At 45.0% G+C, this 21,507-nt stretch overlaps 1 protein-coding gene across 2 annotated transcripts in view; it reads left to right on the top strand.

Annotated features, from left to right (window-relative positions):
• Positions 1 to 21,507, top strand: part of PARVA (parvin alpha) — a 188,524-nt gene that overhangs the window by 85,927 nt on the left and 81,090 nt on the right. The window lies entirely within an intron of this gene.

Genomic DNA, 21,507 nt, shown 5'->3' with positions numbered 1-21,507 from the left:
GATGTGTAGAAAAGCAGATGGTAGCCTTGGGACACTTTTAGCCCCAGACACTAGGTAGGGGTACTTGGGCAGGGCTCTGGGATGGGGTGCCAGGCAGATTCTTGGACAGGGATCCATCAACAGGGACCAAAGCAGAAGGTCAATAATAAGAACTTTGATAATGGTCTAGATAACAAACTCCATCCGGTACTGGAATGAAGCACTGTTTTGGGGTCAGATGATAATGCTGTTGAGCCCAGGACAGTCAAGTTGGAATCCTAGAAACTGGGGCAGGACTGAGTTACAGATGAGGGTCAGTTGGTCTGAGTCATGGAGATGGGATGGGATGCAGCAGCTGGGAGCCAGTGTGGCCCAAACACTGTTCTTGAAAGCGGACTCACTTGCTGCCATTTGGTTAAACTTTGGGCTCATCTCCACAGATGTCAGTGGACATTGCTCCTGAGTTCTCCGGGGGTGACCTAGAAGGTTCCCTTTCCCTGTTTCTTTCCCTTTTTTTTTTCTCTCCCCAGCTTATCTAAATCCGTGTGGGTAACATTTAGCCAAGAAACTCTATCAGGATTTTGGTGAGAGGAGGGAACTGTAGGTAATGGAAAATTATCTTCAGTGTATTATAGTTGCTTTAATTTGGGTTTAGTCGTGATGTTTAATTCGTTTTGAAATCTGAAATCTCGCTAAAGCAAATTTTATGTTTAGCGAAAGGGACACAGATTCAAGATGGCCATGAGGTGCCATTTACAGCCCCCTCTTGGAAGCAGCCCTCCCTGACTTTCTGTTGAAGGGCTCCCTCGTGGACTTACCCTTGCTCTTTTCCTCATGACCACAGATGCTAGCTCTGCATTGTCTCCCTTCCTCTCGGTGCATTATACTTTCCAGCTAAACCAGTGGGTTTTTTTATGGGGCGATTTTTCCTGCCAGGGGACATTAGGCAACGTCTGCAGACATTTTTGGTTGTCAGGATTGGGGGTGGGGGGCGGCTGGGGGGCGCGGATGCTCTTGGCATCCTGGGTAGATTATGGCCAAGATTCTATGGAGCACCCTACAATGCACAGGACAGCCCCACAACAAAGACTTATCCAGTCTGAAGCACCAATAGTGCCTCTGGGGGCTTCCTTGGTGGCGCAGTGGTTGAGAGTCTGCCTGCCGATGCAGGGGACACGGGTTCGTGCCCCGGTCCGGGAAGTTCCCACATGCCGCGGAGCGGCTGGGCCCGTGAGCCATGGCCGCTGAGCCTGCGCGTCCGGAGCCTGTGCTTCGCAACAGGAGAGGCCACAACAGTGAGAGGCCCGCGTCCTGCAAAAAAAAAAAAAAAAAATAGTGCCTCTGGTGAGAAACCCTGGGCTAGATTATAAGCATATTATGAGCTGACGTGGTGTCTTCGATTCTGGCAAAATAATAATCACCACTAGCAGCTAACATGTATCAATTTCTTACTGTGTACCAGCCTTGTTCCAAACACTTTCTACATATTAGCTCATTTAATCTTTTTTGTTAGGAATTATTGTTATCCCGTTTTACAAATGGGAGACCTGAAACATGAGAAAATTAAGTAACTTACCCAAGGTCACACAGCTAGTAGCTGGCGAAGCCACTCACTAGTAGTAAGAATAGTAATCCTAGTAGCAGTAGAATTTTTCTTAATTCTTATTAAGCCAAGGGCTTTGTATATTTTATTTCATCTTTGCCAGGACCTCATGGAATAGAAGTCTTATAAGACGCATTTCAGATTTGCAGAAACTGTCTCGGTGGAACTTGCCTTGTTTTTATGAATGTGTTTGTTTTTAAAACGAGTGCTCATCTCCCCCACTATACTGTAATCCTAAGAATGCAAGGATCTTACTGCTCCCTTGCTCCCCGAGTGGTTCAGCTTTAGGTCTGGCAATAGTGCGCACTCCGAAAGAGATTAAGGGACAAGGGAATGAAGTGGCAGAGTGTTCGATGCCCATAGATGGACCTGTTGAGACCTAGCTGTGGCTTGGCAACTGTGCCATGTTTTCTCTTCCCTGGAGCTTTCCCATGATTCTTTCCCTCCACTGGACCTCAAAGCTGCCTTGTGAGAGGATCTGGTCCTTATCACCATATAGAATCCAAAAAGTATTGGAGATGGGCTGAGAATATCCACTGTCTGGCCTCTCCTGAGCCTTGTCAAAACAAACAGGAGCGTCTGATTGTTTATAGGAGCTAAAAAAAAAAAAAAAAAAAAAATCATGACTGTGTTAAACCCAAGATTTTCAGGCACCTTTGGAAGTTTTTACAACCTGCTCTCAGAGGAGAGATGGCTTTTCTTGTGGCTAGATACTCATGTCCCTACCTGATGAAATTTGATGACATATGACACTAAGTAGAGATACTTCTTTTTCCTTCTGATATCTGGATATTTTCAGAACTTAGATAATTTTATCCTATTTACATCAAACATGCAGGTAACTCTAGACTTTTATATCTGTATTATTTCTCAGAGGTATAATATGATTATGAATGACAGTAATGGACATTACACACTTTAATTAAATTTCTTTTGCTGTGAATCAAAACCTTTTAGTCCAGTCCTGCAGTGCTATTTCTGGACTTCTCTTTTACATATTCTGATGCTTTAGACATCAGGTATGACATAAATTCACTTTTTATGAATTCTACATCCCATAGATTAAATGAGATAATGCATGCACGGTTGACTTAATGCCAGCCACATAATAATTATTAATCAAAAATGTTAGTCAAATTTGCACACTTTGTGCCTTTCAGGTGTTAGCTATTTGAGGAATATGGTCCTTCTTGGATGATAAGCATAAAGCTGATGTTTATGAAAAGGCTCCATTTTCAAATGATCGTGGGTAGCATAGTAATTACATCCCAGGATTTCTCCTTCCGGCGTTTTTAGGTGGTCAGTTGGACCTTAGAGTATTACCCTTTTCCAAAGGGAAAAAGTACCCCAGATAGCCTCCTGCTACCTCCCCCCCAAAACAACAACAACAGCAGTGAACTCATTCGTCACCTGGAGCTGCCAGCCTTCTAGAGAGGACTAAAAAGGAGGGTCTGGATCAGTTCCTGGGGCCTACCCCACCCCCCTGCTTCATTTGGGTGCACAAAGCATGTTGCCCTGGAAAATGCACCTGTAGCCATTTCCAGGTGTCTGATGCTCCTGGGCTTTCGAGCATCCTTGGACACCTCTGCAGCCCTGTCTCCCAGCACAATCCACTCCTTAGTCTTTGGGGTCAGATAGAACAGGAAGTAAGCATCCCCTGCTTAATTGGCCATGGTCCCTCCTTTCAGCCCAGAGATTTTCCACAGGACTGACTCTCAGTGAAGCAAGCCATCTTTGTCCCCTTGCTAAGTCTCTCCCCACCCCTGGGGCAGGACGATTTGGGCACAGAGTTCTGGACGACTGATCACAGTGGTGGACATCCCTGCTGATGCACCACGCTCTGGCATTTGGGGAACCAGTCCTGAGTCTCTCAGTACTCCACCAGGGCACAGATGAACTGGTCCCAGCATCTGAGGAGGTGCCAGTGCTGGGTCACCTCCCTGCTTCATTCATGAGTGCAACAGGTGCACCGTACCAGAGCTTCCCCGCCGCTCCCCACCAGGGCTTTGCCTTAAACCAACCAGCCAACAAACCCAATGGGCCATGGTGACAAACATTCAAATAAATACAAGAGCCCTTTTCTTCTTGGGCTTAACAGATGCCTAAGGTGAGAAGTTCATGCCTGGAAATGTATATGCAGATAACTTCCCATTTTATTACCTAACTGGGTTTAGGTCATCTTTCCTGAAAGGACGGGTTCCCTCCCCACAGCTGAGACAAGGCTTGAAGCCACAGCATGGCCCTCAGGCTGTGTCCAGGGCTTCTTGGGGTCACCCAGCTGTACTCACACCTTGCCTCTGCTTAAGGAGATGTTTATGACTTTGAGTCTGTGGCAGAGTAAGAAATTTCAGATCTGCCAGACTCACTTCTCAGCGGCCCCAGCGTCACCCCCTTGAAAACACCCTGCCCATTTCTGTCTGAGGTGTATACCCAGCCTGAACAGAAACAAGCAGCCACTCCAGATTTCCAGTTGCCAAGAGGCAAGCGCTAGAATCCTGTTTGCTTTGCAGCAGGTCTGTGAGTCCCATGTGGCATCATATTAAATTATATAGGCAGCCACTTGTTCTCAACTGATGTGCTGAGCTGAGAGTTGTGTTGAGCAGTCAGCCTTCTCCTCGGGAAATGGTTGAAAAGATCCTAGAGCTCCGTAGACCTCCGGACCACTGAAAATTGGCCTGAAAGCAGAGGGTTGTGGGCCACCGCAGGGAGGGCTCAGCTCTGGGCAGAAGATACCATGATTGTGGCTGAAATCCTAGACCATGGGCTGCGGGGCATTTTGCCCTAAAGGTGGGTCAGAGCCTGGACGAAGTTGGACGTGCTGTGGTAGGGGAGGTTCTCTGTTGGGGGTGCCCTGGCCAGTTCCTGGTGCATCTCCCGTGTTTGGGCTTCTGAGATGGTAGGTGCCCCTCCTCTTGCCTCTGAAGGTTTTTTGTGTCAACCTGGCCTGCATTAGCCTAGCTCTGTTGTTAGAGATAGCTCTGGAGGGAGGGGTGTGTGCGTGTGCATGTGCGTGTGCGTATGCGTGTGTGTAAGACGTTTAGGGGTTGGGGGGGAGGAGATGAGGATGAACACAGAAATAAAGGAATAAAGGGCTTTTGAAAGAAAAGATGGACCTCATGTTACTGCTTGCTGTCCTCTTCTCCTAGGTAAAGGTAAATCTAAGCATGCATTCTGAAAGTGTAGCGAGAAGCTTTTGGCTTCCGTGAGCTATCAGCCTGCTGAATGCTTTTCCTGAGACCTAACAGCCAGCTGTGCTCCATAGCCGGAGCAGAGAGGGTGTTGTCATTCTCATGAGTGGCAGTAATAGGAACTGGACAAATTTCTTACTTTAAGAGCTCATAATCAGTAATGCCTAATGGGCCTTTGCAATTCCCCCCAATAGTTTGGAATAGATAGATAAAGGCAAGAACTGAAATGGGTTTGATTGACGTGCATGCGAGTTCTCATCAAGACTTTCTGCTCGGTTTCCACCCAGATTAAACATGGCTTGAAAATTCACGTTTGGGTTTATGTCTGGGCTGAAATGCCACCCCATAGCTTTTGACAGGTTAAAGGTTACATCAGTTTGGGCTCTTTGATCCAGCTTCTGAAAAGACCGCAACTAATAAAGGAGTAAAAGGGGTGGCTGTGAGCAACTTTTAGTCACGTGGGAGCCTGAGGGATGGCTGTGGTAAGTCAGTTTCCTTGGCTTCCCTGAAGATGTGTAGGGAGGACCTGGCTTCTTCCCGGGACCCACGGTGCTTGTATCACAGATTCACAGCTGATTGATGAATCAGTGAACCCCAAAGTCACTCATTTGCACCCTCTGGGAAAGCACTTGTGTTAAAGGTCCCAGCCAGCAACTCTGAGGGGAAAGAAGGAGACTGAGGGATCCTGACGTTTCAGCTGGCCCGGGGATACTCCAGAGCAGAGCTGGTGTTTCCCTTTGATGGATTGGGGTGGTGGGCGGAGCAGACAAGGGGGGAAGGACGAGATGGAGAGAGAAGGTCCAGGATGACACTGAGAGACATTTCGTTGTTGTTTCACTTACTTGCGTAGACCAAAGAAGAGGAATATTTTCCCCTATATTTACTAGATAATTATATATTTTTTTCTTTATATAAATTGCCATGAAATATATTTTATTAAATTTCCATAGGGGCTTTGATAGACTGTTATTAAGGATTTTTATAATGAAGTCGTTTTACATTAAGAATGTTAATTTATGTTTGCCATATTAGTTCCATTTTTTGTTTCCAGATTGACCTTATTCTTAGTTGCTTGCCCTGATCTGCCTCCTTATTTTATGAAATAAGCCTGTGGTTTCCTTCTACTTCTTAAGTACCATAAAAAAATAAAATAAATAAAAAGAAAAACAAGAACTTCTCACTATAGAAAACTTCTAACATATATAAAAGTAGAAAGAATAGTGTGGTACACACCCATGAACCCATCACCCACTGCAACAAGGGTTAATCCACAGCCGATCTTGTTTCATGTATACTTCCCATCTGACCCTCAGTCCCTGCCGGAAGATAATCCCAGATATATCATTTCAGTAAATATAGTCCAGTTATCGCTCTTAAAGAGAAGGATTTTAAAGAAACAACGATAATTATATTACATGTAGATAAAAATGCAATAATTCCTTAACATCTTCAGCTATTCAATCTCATAATTTCTATCATTTCATTTATTATTTTTACAGTTTGTTGGAATCAAGATCAAAATAAGCCCCATGCATTGCAGTTGATGGATATGATCCCAGATCTCTTTTATTCCTTGAAAAAAATTTGTTGAAGAAGCCGATTGAGTTCCCACAGTCTAGCTTTTGCTAATTGTATCTTGATGGTGTCAGCTAACATGTTCCTCTGTCTCCTGCATCTCCTGAAAATTGGGAGGTAGATCTAGAACTGATGGGGGTATGTCTCTTTGGGGGTTGGGGGAAGGAGAGGCATTACATCTGGTTGTCACTCATTTGTCAGGAGCCATTGGTGATCATACCTAGAAACCTTCATTCATTAGGGGTTTCCAAATAGTTATGTCCTAATTCATTTATTCCATCATCATTTATTAGCTGAAATGCTTTATAAACATTGCCTCATTAAGTATTTGATCGACACAGGTACAGTTTGATTTAGAAAGATAGGATAAACGTCAGATATTTTCTCTTTATTTACCAGTTTTCAAAATGAATGGGTTTCCTAGCATCCTCCAGAGGTGGCTAGAGAGGTGTTTTATTTTGTTTTTCTGTATCATTATTAACTCATGGATTTCACTGTACTTGATGCATTTGAACCCATTGCAATTTTTATCTTTATTGATGCTCAAATGTTTCCACCTTTGGCCATTGGAGGCCTCTTTGATGTGATCCTAATCTAGTAGAAATTCATACCTAACTGGTTTCTAGCAATAAGAGGTCCAGGCTCATCTTATATGTTTCCTGCCTCAGAGCTAGAATCGGCCATTTCTCCAAGGCACCCTGATTCATTTTATAGGTCATGGTATTATTATTTAGAGGCCACAATCCAGGTGCTTTAGGTGTTGAACACCATTTTTTTTCCACCTCTGAAAATCCATCCAAACCACAGTCACCACTAACCAGCACCACCACCACTCGTTAAAACCACGACGGCTGTCACCCCCTCTGCCATCTCCATCTGGCCTTCACCTTGCCTCCAGGCCACCTCCCAGGCTCTATAACACCCACAAAATATTCCCTCTCTTCCTGCCTGGGTGCTCTCACCATGCCACTTGACCCCAAACATCCCTCTGCATCGTGAAGCATTTTGTGGGCCTTTTTCTACAGCCTCTTTCTCAATCCTGTCTCTCTTTATCAGCCCAAGACAAGGGGACAGACCATAATTTCTTAAAAGTCTCCTCCAACTTTGTTCTTGAGCTCTGCTGGCTTGCCAAAGTCATGCTTGTTTCACGAGATCATCTCTGAGCAGTCCCTCTCTCTCCCAGGGCTCATACATGTCACTAGGCACACACTGGGAAAGGTGGGGAAGGGTGGGCTAACGGTTACTGAATGCTCACTGAGGTATGTCCTACTATGCTGGACATTTCATATGTGTTATGTCATCTAAGCTTCATTATAAACCCGTGAGCTAAGAATTATGATTCCCATTTCAGAGGGGAAGGAAAGTTAAATACGAGGCAGAGCTGGGATTTACTCAAGGTCTACCTTTGTCCAGAGCCCAGGCCAGCTCACATTGCCTTGCCATGTGGTCTATCCCAGGAGGACTTCTACTTGGACGGATCCACTAAGGAATCTTCCCCGAGCCCTTCTGCAAACTTGCAAAGCTCTGCTTTGCTTATCCTACAGTGGTTCCCCATTCCTTTCAGGAATAAATTCACACTTTGTATGTTCTGGCTCTTGGATTAAATCTCTAACACCTCACAGACTCATTCCTGTCCAGCAGTCTTCCTGAAAATGTGCCTGTCCTCATGTTTCCAGCTCTTTTACATGTCTTCCTCCCTTTTCACCTGGTGAACTCCTACTTCTCGTTTAAGAAACAATTGAAGCATCTCCTTTGAGAAGCCCTCCCTGACTTCCACCTCTAGATGGGTCAAGTGATGCTGCTTTGGCTCCCCTAAGGGACTGTGCCAGACTCTGGGTCTGGGTCTTATTCATCCCTTTGACCCCAGACCCAGCACAGTGCCTGGCCCAGGGAAGTTGCTCAGCAATACTGTTCAATGTATACTTAAACAAATGAATGAATGTGTGGTACCAGCTATCCTATGCTTGCTCACGTGGATAAAATGTTATCTTATTTGAAAGGGTCTGTACAGTTTCTTGTGGTCTCTGTCACTCTCTGCTTCCGTTGAACATGTTTATTTTTGTCCACAAGTTAAATTATGCTCTGGGCCTGGAAGATGCAATGGGCATGAGGCTCCCAGTGCATCACCTTGCACGTAGTCAAGACTCAATAATTATCCGTGGAATTGAATCAAATGGAAGGTTGTACAAAAGGAAGTTACAGTGGAAGTGTCGGGCAGGCAATCACAACAGCAGGCAGAGAGTTTAAGCATCTCTGATTTACTATAATTTCTTTTAATAGGTTCTCTGTACAGAATTGCTGTCAACATGGATTGTTGGTTTAGAAAAAAAAAAAAAAAACAGGGAGCTGCAATAACTCTTGTGATGCACAGCTACCCACAGCATTTTGCCACTGCTTCCAGGGCAAGAGTCAGATTTCTGCTCTGGGATAGGACTTAGTCATAATGCTGAGGAGGCCTAGATGATAAGCAAAAATGCTTCTGCCTGATGGTCTCGGACCCGCTGGCCTTCTCTGCTCCCTCCTTCGCCGCCTCCAGTTCCTTATCCTTCTCTTCTTAAAGCCCAGACCCACCCAAGATTCCTATCTGGCTGTGATGTAGAAGGTGGAGCTGTCATTTGGCTGTGGGACTCTGCTGGAAGGGGGCACTGCTCGGGGCACAGCGTGGCCGCACTGTGCATTCACTCCAGAAATACACGTGAAGCACCCATGGTGTGGCAGGTGCTGGCCATGCAGCAGTGGGCAAGGCTTAGTCCTCTTGGCATATTCGAAATAGTGGAGGAGACTGGAGTTCTTCAGATACGTGCACAGATGGGTAATTATAAACCGTGCTAAGTGAGATGGAGAGAAGAGCAGAGATCCGTCCATGGAAGGGTCTGGTGCTGCCTTCTCCATGAAACCCTCCCTGGTCCCTTCTGGCAGTGCAAGCCTAGCCTGGTCTCCCTCATCGCCCGGAGCCAGGCCTGTGTTGGCCCTCAGCCCACGAAGACTCCGGTGTATGTGACTGCGCGCTCCTAGGGCAAGGGTTCGTTCTCTAGAATAGCGTGTGGCATACAGCAGGTGCTCAATCAGTACCTAAGACTGGGAGGAAGGGCATGAGCACATTTTGCAGGGCCCCATTCGATCAGATGAAAGAGTCGTAGACTTCCCTCAGCACCATGATCATAATGGTGTGACGATGAACTAGTTCCAAAACTTCACCTCCGTCCCGAAAAGAGGGAATCTCTCCTCCAGAAAGGGTGGAGAGGATGAATAATGAATGGAAACCTTCAGCACGTGGCCTGGCGTGTGTAGCATTTCAGCACAGGGTACATCCTTTCCCCTGCCCCCTAGAAGTTTCCTCGGGATGGCCTCATGCTCTGATGGAAGCAACCTGCCCAGCAGCAGTACCGGCCTCCTCTCAGGGCAGACCTGAGCTGGGTCAGGGGCAGAGCTCACTTCCTGCTCAGTCTGAATCTCCAGTGTGGGCATGTCACAGTCGGGACTAAGGGAATGTTTATTTTGAATGGCACTGGTCTAGTGTCATAATAAGACGAATGGAATTCTGCAGCCCATCCATTCTGGTTTGCTTCTTCCTTGGAGAACAAGAGTATGTTCCCCTCCCAGATATCTTGACAAAAATGTACCCTCTTAACTCCTTCCCAGTCTCCTAAGAATTGTCTCCTAGGGGAAGGGGTGGCAGATCCTGGCCCCCAAATCCCTGGGTGAGCATGGCAGATGCTTTTGCACTGAACGCAGAACCCCCAGTCACCTCCTGTTTCAGCCCAGCTTGGTAGACGGCTTGGTGCACACAGAGGGCTCCCCCCCTTAATCTGGCACCTCCACTTTTCTGTCCCAGGGCTCTAGCTTCAGAGGCCCCCTCAGTCCACACCCAGTGTGGCCTGGAAGTGCAGAGAGTAGCACCCGGGGGTCGCCTCAGTAATGGGGAAGTCTCCTGGGGACACTGTGTACGGTTCCTCAGCCCCATGGGGGTTGAGGCTCAGTTGCCCAGAGGTCACAGGCTCAGTAACGTGTGCCCCCTTCACGGGCTCCTCTACATCTCTGCGTCTCTCTCCTCACCCCTCACTCCTTTCCCTGGGATTTCTTCCCACTTGCAAATGACTTCAAACTGAGACACTGGGGAAAGGAGATGGCTAACCGGTAGAATCACCTTCTAGGGAACTTTTCAGGGAAGTCTCCTAAACTTTCTGAATTTTAGCTTCCTCATCCATGAAAGAGAGCAAATAGCCTGTGGCCTGACCCTCGCGTCGGGCTGTCATCTGGTTCCCCACATTCTGCACTTGCTGGTCCCAGTGCCTGAGCGCCCCTCCCCCTCCCCCCTGCAAAGCTGGCGAATGACTCAACCCTCCAGACTCAGCTGCCTCCCCCCAGGACTGGAAACCACCTAAATGTCCAATAGTTATGGAATGGTTAAGTAAATGTATGTGCATACCTTCAGCAGAGATTGAGAAAGCCAGTTAAAGGGATACTTTTGATGGCACAAGGAAGTATAATGAGATTATCTGATACTATAAAAGCAGGCCATAGAACTACCCGGTACTATGTACCCAATGTGTGTGTGTGTGTGTGTGTGTGTGTGTATGTGTATGTAAAACATAGAAAAGCTTAAGAAAATATAACATTATCTCTAAGCAGTAGGATTATTTTCTCAGTTTTTTAATATTTTCAAAGTTCTCTTAAATGAGCACGTTTTTCTTTTCTAGCCAGAAATTTAAAACAAAAATACTCCTCAAATGTCACTTCCCTTTTAATCTGTCCTCATAGAAACTGAGCCTCCATAGAGTGACCAGACAACCTGTAGGGCTCAGCATACACAAGATTATTCCCCATGGAACTTTCTCCTGGTTTTACATGGGAATGTAGAAGTGACCATGTTTTAGATGTTTTCATATTAAAAAAAAATTGTTACATAAAACTGGGACAACATACAGTGTAGTGTTAAGGATATGAACTCTGGAGCCAGCTGGCCTAGTATCAAATCTGGTTTCCACTTTCTAGCTGTGTGGCCTTGCTCAAGTTACATAACCTCTCTGGGCCTCATTTTCCTCATCTGTAAAATGGGGATAATCATAGTACCTACTCACTGGATTGTTGGGAAGATTAAATGAGTTGATATATGTTTTTTAAAAAAGGTGCCACATCTACATGCATGGTACAAAGGAAGTGCAGCGCAAGTATGTGTTCTCTCACAGGCATCATGATCATCATCCATTCAAGACAGAGTTTCCACCAACAGTGCTCCTTCAGGATAAACCACTGACTGACCTTCAGACAAATCCAGAATTAGCCCACCAGTGAACTGATCCAAACAAAACACAGCAACGCCATGGTCACTCACTGGCCACACCCCTACCTAGAGCCCTTGTTTCAATGGAGGCCACCACTTGGGAATTCCAGTGGACTGGTACTTGATGTGGCACTTATTAAGCAGCATTGGGCCACTGCAAAAATAAAGGACTGGCTTATTCAGGATTAATAAATAAGAAGGATGTAGATACGAAGGTCAAAGAGCCACAGAGAAAGAAATGAAGAAACTTGACTTCAGTGATACACAGCGATAAAAGCAAGTGAGGTGCAGAGGCTGCCCTGGGTGCCTGGAGCCCTACTGGCCTTCCCATGGCCTCTGCATATCCCATGTGTTCCTCTGTTGCTCCCTCCACCTTAGAAGGATGCTCTGCTCTCAGGACTTGGTTCAGGACTGCATGGAGGACCTTATCATATTGCATTACAGTTTGTGTGTACATCTTCCCCCTCCTCCCCCAACTAAAGCATCCTCTGAGCACTTATTGAGTGTGTAGCAGGTGCCTGGCACTGTACTGGTCTCTCGTGGCCACCACAGGTAGCTGCTGTTCAGGGATCTACTGACCCCAGAAGGGAAGTACTTGTTTGTCATTGTATTCACAACTCCTGGCCCAGCCCCTGGCACCAGAGATGCCCACACATGCTTATGAATGAAAGAGATAAGCAGTGCCAGTTCCACCCTAGCTGTCCTGGGTCACTCATTGTACCCACACTTCACATGTAATTAGCCAACATACCAGGTCAATTTCTATAGTCTCCCCAAGGCTGTTACCAGTGCTTAGGGTATATGGATGCACACAGATGCACACGCATGCACAACAGCTTGGTGTTTTCCATTATAAACTCCCAGGATGGCATACCCACACCACTTTCTGCTTAAGTAAGAACAGACCTTTAAAATCAAGAAAATGGTTCTGGTTCTAGATCTAAAGAGATAATGGACATGGAGTGGCAAAAGAGAAAGAATGGTGATGTATTTGATGCTGGGCCCTCTGTGCCTGTGCACTGTTTTAAATTCCCATGACTAAAAAAAAATTAAAAAAATAAAAAATTCCCATGACTTACTTGAGACCTCACCAATGTTTCAGTTCAGACAGTTTCAACTCCCCAAAGCTAGCCAATAGTTCGTCCATCTCCCTCCGTGCTTACTTGTAATTGGAGGGCAACTGAATCATGTGGTTGGCTGAACAATGAATTAATGTCCAGGGGCCATTTGCCTAGCAGCCTTCCAACTCTGCAGAGATTATAAAACTGACCAAAACCAAGATGCTGGTGGGAACTTTAAGGCTCAGGACTATAGATCCCCCTGTCAACTCCCATCACAACACCAGCCTCTAAGTTCCCTTTTCTGGCTGTACTCCAAGGCCTGGATGTCAGACTCTGGTGACTAAAGAGCTGTGTCAAGTAGAGGGGAGCATGGGGAGACCCTGACAGTTTGCTGAGGCCACTACGAGCTGGCTCCCATGTTTACCTGATGCTTTATGTTAAGGCTGCTGAAATCAGTATCCTTTTAGTTAAAAGTAGTAAAACTCCTCTGGTTTAAGGGCTGGGATGCTGGGGGTTGGGATTTTGCATTTCCTTTTGACAATCTCACCTAGAAGAAAAGTGAACCCACATGTGGTATGCAGGGGTGAATATTGAGAATGGAACTCCTTAACCAAGGGTCCCCTTAACCAAGAAACCTGTTATAGGCAGGATAATGGCCTCCCAAAGGAATCCATATCCCAATCCCTGGAATCTGTGAATATGTTAGCTTACATAGCAAAGGGAAATTAAGGTTGCAGGTAGAATTATGGCTGCTCATCAGCTGACTCTAAAATAGGGAGGTTGTCCTGGATTATCCAAGTGGCCCAGTGTAGTCATAGGATACTTAAAAGTGGAAGAGGAAGGCAGAAGAGGAGGTCAGAGTAATGCAATGTGAAAAGGATTTTCACCCCCACATTGCTGGCTTTGAAGATGGAGGGAGGGGGCCACAAGCCAAGGAATGCAGGTGGCCTCCAGAAGCCAGAAAAGGCAAGAAAATGGATTCTCCCCCAGAGCCTCCAGAAAAGAACATGCCCTGCCAATGCCTTGATTTTAGTCCAGTGAGACCCACGTTGGACTTCTAACCTACCGAACCAGAAGGATAATAAATCTGTGTTGTTTTCAGCCACCAAGTGTGTGGTGATTTGTTACTACAGCAATAGAAAACTAATACCAAAGCCCATGATGTAGAGGCCCCATCAGGGACAAGGGATAGATAGAGTTTCCAGAGCAGTTCCGGAGAAAGCATTAAAGACACCTTCAGTGACAGTTATGCTAGTGGGACAGACCTCTTCTTGGGAAAGCAGAAATGACCTTGCCCAGCATCCTTAAGTTATGAGGAAGCTCTGTCTTCTCCTCTCAGCCCTGAAAACAAACCAAAAAACCAGGCAGTTTCTTCCTGGAAACAAGTTCTCACTTGGGAATGAGTACAGCGTGCACTGTAGGGCTTTGAAATGGTCTTTGTGCTTTGCCTCCTGTGCAAATGCTTCTATAGGGCTCAGCTAATGTTGGATAAATTACCACTCTCTCCTTGGTGATGGGAAGAAACATGTCTCTTAAAATCATGGATTTCCCCCCAGTGAACACTCTATGTGGTTGGAAAAATAGCAAATTTGGGTTGATTTTTTTAATAGACTGTTCTTATAATACTTTTGGATTTACAGGAAAAATGCCAAGGTAGTACAGATAGTTCCCATATGCCTATGCCCAGTTTCCCCTCTTATTAACATCTTACATTAGTATGGTACATTTATTATAATTCATGAACCCATATTGATATATTATTATTAACTAAAGTCCATAGTTTATTCAGATTTCTTCAGTTTTTACCTAATGTCCTTTTTCTGTTCCAGGATCCCATGCAGGATACTGTATCACCCTTAGCCATCACATCTTCTTAGGCTCCTCTTGGCTGTTACATTTTCTCAGACTTTCCTTGTTTTTAATGACCTTTTCACAAAATTTAACTCAAAATGATCACAGGCCTAAGTATAGAACATAATGTATAAAATTTACAGGAGAAAACATAGCAAATCTATGTGATTTAAGGGTTTGGCAATGAGTTTTTACATATGACACCAAAAGGACAATCCATGAAAGAAAAGTTGATGTTGGACTTCATTAAAATTTCTACTCTGTGAAAGATATTGTTAAGAAAATGAAAAGTGTATGGTCTGTATCTAGATTAACTTTTGCAGATGGACGTCCAGTTCTAGCACCATTTGTTAGTACAACTATCCTTTCTGAATTGAATTGACTTTGCTCCTTTGTCAAAGATCAGTTGACTGTATTTGTGTGGGTTTGTTTCTGGGTTCTTTATTCTGTTCCATTGATCTATGTGTCTACTCTTTTGCCAGTATCATGCTGTCTTGATTACTGTAGCATCATGGTAAGTCTTGAAGTCTGGTAGTGTCAGTCCTCCAACTTTGTTCTTCTTTAATATTGTGTTGTCCACTCTGGGTCTTTGCCTTTCTGTGTAAACTTTAGAATCGGTTTGTCGATATCCACAAAATAGCTTGCTGTGACTTTGACTAGGATTACCTTGAATCTATAGGTGAACTTGGAAAGAATTGACATCTTAGTACTATGCCTTATAATCCATGAACACTGACTATCTCTCCATTTATCTAGATCTTCTCTGATTTCTTTCATCAGAGTTTTGTAATTTTCTGTATATCAACCCTGTGTACATTCTGTTAGATTTATATCTTAGTGTTGCTTTTTTGGGTGCTACTATAAATGATATTGTGTTTTTAATTTCTAATTTTAATCATTTATTGCCAGTGTATAGGAAAATAATTGACTTGTGTATATTAACCTTCTATCCTGCCACCTTGTCATAATTACTAATTGGTTCTAAGAGTATGGATTTTTCTGTTTCATTTTGTTTTGGTCAATTCTTTGGGATTTTCTACATAGTTAATCATGTTATCTACAAACAAAGATGGTTTTATTTCTTCCTTCCCAATTTGTATACCTTTCATTTCCATCTCCTGTATTATTGTAGTAGCTAGAATTTTTAGTATGATTTTGAATAGGTGTGGTGAGAGGAGACATCTTTGCCTTGTTCCCAATCTTAGGGTATAAGTATTCCAGTTTCTCACCATTAAGTATGTTAGCTATAGTTTTTTGGTAGATGTTCTTTCAGGTTGATTTTTCATATAGAGAAAAATTGTTGGGATTTGCCGACCAGACAGTGTAGTTGTCTCTAGCTGCAAGAACGTCTGGGGGGGGTGGGCCTTGAGCCACTTAGAAATTAAGGGAGCTTGAGTATCTTTTACGAGGGCCAGAAATTAATCTTGGAGTCCTGATAAGGATCTAGAGCAGCCTACGTATCTCACTGGGGCCCACTTGCACTGAAAGAGAAAACATCTTGCTTATCTTCTTGCCCTCCCTCAGTATGTTGTTTGGGGTTTTCATCTGTAGACACGGGGAGCATGGTCCAGGGCATGCTGGGGAAGAGGTGAATTCGCAGCCGTTGACACTCTGGACCCCACCTACTTATTTGCCCCTTGTTCTTCCCCGCATTTCCCCTGTGTGCGCCCTGCATTCCCGGTGCTCAGACATAATCACGACTCTCTCAACACCTGCCCTGTTGGTCCACACTTCGCTGTTTATACACAAGATGTGCTTTTTGTGGGGCACCTGTGTCGGATGAAAATTTAAGTTTTTCAAAGTCCAGCTCACCTGTCCCCCTTTCTGGGAATCCTTCCCAGTCTTCCACATCCAAAGTTATCCTTGTTCCCCACGAGCTCCCACAGCCCTCTAGTTACATGTCTCTCACCCCTGAGTGCAACGTACTGCCCATTGTGTTTTTCTGTGCCTACCTCTCCCACCACCTGTGAACAGATTGAGACAAACTCATGTCAGATCCCCAAACCCTTATCCCCAGTGCTGACACAAGGTCTGCTTCAGAGGAGGTGCCTGGTAATGTTTTTTGGTTGAAGGAATGAAATTACTGGCCTTGCATAAATAGACCCTTTTGTACTCTTAGAAACCTCTCTCCATTCTTCTCACCACACTTGTTTTCTCCCTGGTGTTCACTGAGCACCTGTATATATATTCTGGAGTGTAAGAGATGCCTGCAGCTATTCTGTTTCTCATGGAAAAAAAGGAAAGGGAAATTACTATTCATTGCATCCATCAACTTTATAATCCTGGTGTTCCATGTACTAGTTAGGTACCTAGAGGCACAGGAGGCAGAGTGTATACTGGAACAAAATGAGGGTTCTTTCAGCAGAGAAACAAAATCAATATTGGAGAGGAAATCAATAGTGTCAGCTATACCCTTGGGTTTTTTTGTTTGTTTGTTTTTTGTTTTGTTTTCATTTTCTTTTGATGTGGACCATTTTTAAGGTCTTTATTGAGTTTGTTACAATATTGTTTCTGTTTTTTTTTTTTTTTTTTTTATGTTTCGGTTTTTTGGCCACAAGGCCTATGGGATCTTAGCTCCCCGACCAGGGATGAAACCCACACCCCCTGCATTAGAAGGCGAAGTCTTAACCCCTGGACTGCCAGGGAAGTCCTTATACTCTTGTGGGTTTTGGGGGGGGGGGTTTGTTTATTTTTCCGGTACGCGGGCCTCTCACTGTCGTGGCCTCTCCCGTTGCGGAGCACAGGCTCCGGACGCACAGGCTCAGCGGCCATGGCTCACGGGCCCAGCCGCTCCGCGGCATGTGGGATCCTCCCGGACCGGGGCACGAACCCGTGTCCCCTGCATCGGCAGGCGGACTCTCAACCACTGCACCACAAGGGAAGCCCTAATTTTTTTTATATATATACTCTTGTTTTATACAGAATTGTTTTATACCGAACTTCAGAGAGGTTAAGTCACTAACATAAGGTCCCATGGCTGATAAAAATAGAAGTAGGATTCAAATCTAGTTCTTTCAGACTCCAAAGCCCATCCGTGTACTTTTTCTGCTGCACAGCTGGGTGCAGAGTCAGACTGTGTTTCCCAGAAAAGCCATGCCCCCTCTCTCATGGTGAGCACTTCAGGAGTTGAGGCAATCGCCCTGCTCTCCCAAGCCCGACCTTCAGCTGGGCATTTAATCTGTTTATTAAGTTATGACTAATGGCGCCACGAGACACCGAGGGCTGCACATTCAGACCTAGTTTTAGACTGTTAGAGGAGGTTCGAGGGATAAACATCATATTCATATTCTATGCCGAGAAAATTCAATTGCAGCTCTTTCTCTTTCAGAGCCTAAGGATGGCGAGGGGCTTCTGCTGGGTCCTGCTTTGGTTTAATAGAAATGAAACCTCCAAAGCACGCGGGCTGTTTTGGGAATGTGGCCACTAATGCAGCCCCATGGGGCGGGGGCCAGGCCTGAACCGGGCAGTTTGCATATTCACTTTTACAAACAATTGGCTCCGAGTCAGCAGTTAATGGGTTGGGAATGATGTTCCTGTACCAAATCATTTCCTGAAAAAAAAAAAACATTTCCAATTGCAAACATATCTCAGCCTTTCTTCTCGGGTTTGTTTTGTCTCTGTGAGTGAATTAAAGAGGCAGGGCACAGGGGAGTGTTTCTGACTGGGAATTTTTCATCTGAAAACATTTTTAACAATGATCTACACAGAAAAAGAGATCCCGTTCAGACCCACCTTTATATTCGGTTGCAAATATTGCATTTCTAGTCACATGTTAGAGGTGTAAATATCTCTATATTCACAAATTGGCTCTGGCTGTACAAGTCTTGGGACAGAAGCAGCTTTTTTCTCTTTACAAAATGTATGCTGGAAATGCTGCCCTAGAAATGTGCCCACACATGCACACACAGGGTCAGGCCCAAATATAATTTTTTCCCCGAAGGACAGGATGAAATCCTTCTTTACATCCTATACACTGCTTTGCTAAATTGTGCTTCAGCTTACAACCTGTGCAGTGGAAGGGTGGTCTTAACAGTTTTTTTCATTTATTCAACAAATGGTTCTTGAGTGCTTACCATTTTAAGTAATAATAGCAAATAATTACATAGCTCTTACCAGGTACCAGACACTCTTCTAAGTGCTTTACATATATTAACTCATTTAATCTTCTCAACAGCCCTAGGAGGTAGGCAATATTATCGTCCCCATTTGCAGATAAGGAAACTGAGGTATAAGAGGTTGATGAATTTGCCCAAGGTCACATAGCTAGTAAGTGATAGAGCCTGGGTTTGCCTCTAGGCAGTCTGGCTCCTCTTTGGAGACTAATAACAAACAAAAGAGGAAAAGTGCCAGTCTTCCCACGGCTTACATTCTGTTAAGGGGTGATAGCTAACAAATGTAGAAATAATAGTTATTTCAGATCATGCTGAGTGCTATGGAGGAAATACAATACAAGAGGGAGGCAGGGGGCTAATCAGAGGGTCCTGTAGGTCTTAGGAAGGAGTTGGGGTTTTATTCTGAGTATGATGGGAAGCCACAGGAAGGCTTAAAGCAGGAGAATGTATGATCCTGTTTATATCTTTATAGATCATTCTGATTGTGCTATAGGAAGTAGACGGGGGCGGGGACAATGCGTCAGAAAGCAGTGGGATGGTTAGAAGGTGGTTCTGGTTATTTAGGTGAAAGATAATGGTGACCTGAACCAGGATGATGGTGGTGGGGGCTGGTGAGAAGTGGTTGGAATAGGGTCTAGGGTCCTGTTTTGGAGGTGGAGCCCACAAAACTTGCCGATGTATTGGCTGCAAATGGTGAGGAAAAGAAGTGAAGGGTGATTCCTCAGATTTTGGCTTGAACCCTTATGCAAATGATAGTGCCATTTACTGAGGAGGATAAGAGTAGGGGATGAGCAGGTCTTGATATAGTGTTGCTATGGTGGGGGTGAGGGTGCTGAAAATCACGAGTTCTGTTTTGGATGTGTAAATTTGAGATCTCCACTAATAGACGTAAGAGGAGACATTGAGTCTAGAGCTCAGGGTCAGGCCTAGGCTGGAGATTTTGTTTTTGTTTGTTTGCTTCTGGGTTTTGTTTTAATAATGGCTTGACTTCTGTTTTCACAACCCAGTGATGCTGGGTAAAATAAAACCAATAGGGCTTCCGTGGTGGCGCAGTGGTTGAGAGTCCGCCTGCCGATGCAGGAGACACGGGTTCGTGCCCCGGTCCGGGAGGATCCCACATGCCGTGGAGCGGCTGGGCCCGTGAGCCATGGCCGCTGAGCCTGCGTGTTCGGAGCCTGTGCTCCGCAACGGGAGAGGCCACAGCAGTGAGAGGCCCGCGTACCGCACAAAAAAAAAAAAAACAGTAGAGAATAAATTAGGTCAAAGCTTGGTTGGTTTTGTACATGGAAGATGCTTCATTTTTATCCTATCCCTGATTCTGTTGCCTTGAATTCAGTTTTAGATAATTAAATCTTATTAATTTTAAAAATACGTAATAAAGCATACATCAGGCTGGAGATTTAAACATGGGCATCATTAGCATTTGGATCTATGGGATTGCCTAGGACAGCGCCATACAACTGAATCTCCTGTGAGGAAGTCTACATTCTCACTGTCCAGTGTGGTACCACTTGCCCCATGTGGGCCACTGAGCGCTTGAAATGTGACAGGCGCAACTAAGAAACTGAATTTTTAATTCATTTAAACGTCAGTAGCCACATGTGGTTAATGGCTACTGTATTGGACAGCACAGACCTGGCCGGGGGTGGTGGCGGGGGGCGGACACGGGAAGGAGACATAGATGGCCGCTAGAGCTAGTCTCTTCAATGGCCAGTAAACCCAGTCTCACACCCACACTGAAACGTGACTTTATTTCCACTACCCGTTGCTTGCGTAGCAGTGCTTGTTAAGTAGTGGAAATCTTGTTTCTTTGTAAGAAACAGCCTGGAAAAGAAAGCAAACTGCTAGTCCTAGGAGGAGTGCTAGAAGACACTATGGAGTCTAACAGGAAGCAGTTATTCTTCGCTGGAAAGCAAATGCAATCCTATACCTGTAGAGTCATTTAAGCCTTGAAGGTGTCACTTACATTTTTCAGTTATGTTTTATGGGGGTGGGGGGAATTATACAGAGCGGTGGTGTCTGTGGATTTGGAGATTCAAGATGGTGACTGGCTGATATCCCATATGAATGTCAAGATCCCACAGCAACAGGACTAAATACCAGCTTCATAATGCGAGTTGTGTCCTTTAGGGCAGAGTGGGTTTTTCACTCCCTTTCTTAGGCAATCTCGTTCCCTGTCCAGCTGCAACAATCAGTGAGTTTGCTAATACGAAAGAACTCTTTGTAAGCAACTGCCTTGTGCTTAAGAGTTCTTGCAAGTATATGCTGGCGAGCGGTGAGGCCATAGTCAATAAACATAAATAAAATGGAAAGATGGGACATTGCTTTTACTAAAGGTTGATTGCAGCTGCCATGTCAGCTATTTTAGAACCCTTTGGTTATCAATGCTTTCAGAGAAAATGGTCATTCTGTGCTTAATTGGTGCAAAGTAACTACTCAAACTGGAATTGAGTAGAGGTGAGGGGATTTGAGCCACTGCTTTTAGGAGAGGTAAAAATCCAAGGTAAGTGCTCAGCAAGGGTCTGTCACACAACTGGTTTTGTGGTGGGGATTTTTATTTTTTACTGAGGCTTCATGTGAGGGTTCAGTGCATGGAGGCGGCAGGCTGCACGTCTTCAGTGGTCATGGACCTCTTGATATTTTTCTTGACAACAGTGGAATCATAGAGTTCTAAGATTTGGGAAGTAAGAAAGAATGTACTGGTCGTCCTGTCCAGCTCTTCATGTTCAGCTGAGGGAACGGGCCTGGAGAGGTGAGGTGCCTGGCCGCAGGGCCCATGACTCCTTACAGCTGGAGGGACAGGTCCAGAGCCCAGGGAGAGGCCAGAATGAGGTCCTCTCAAGCAGCAGCTGGG

The sequence above is a fragment of the Mesoplodon bidens genome (assembly GCF_964165515.1).
Source record: "Mesoplodon bidens genome assembly, chromosome: 7".
Classification (NCBI taxonomy): domain Eukaryota; kingdom Metazoa; phylum Chordata; class Mammalia; order Artiodactyla; family Ziphiidae; genus Mesoplodon; species Mesoplodon bidens.
Note: the sequence above shows the minus strand (reverse complement) of the source record. Positions and strands in the feature narration are given on the sequence as shown.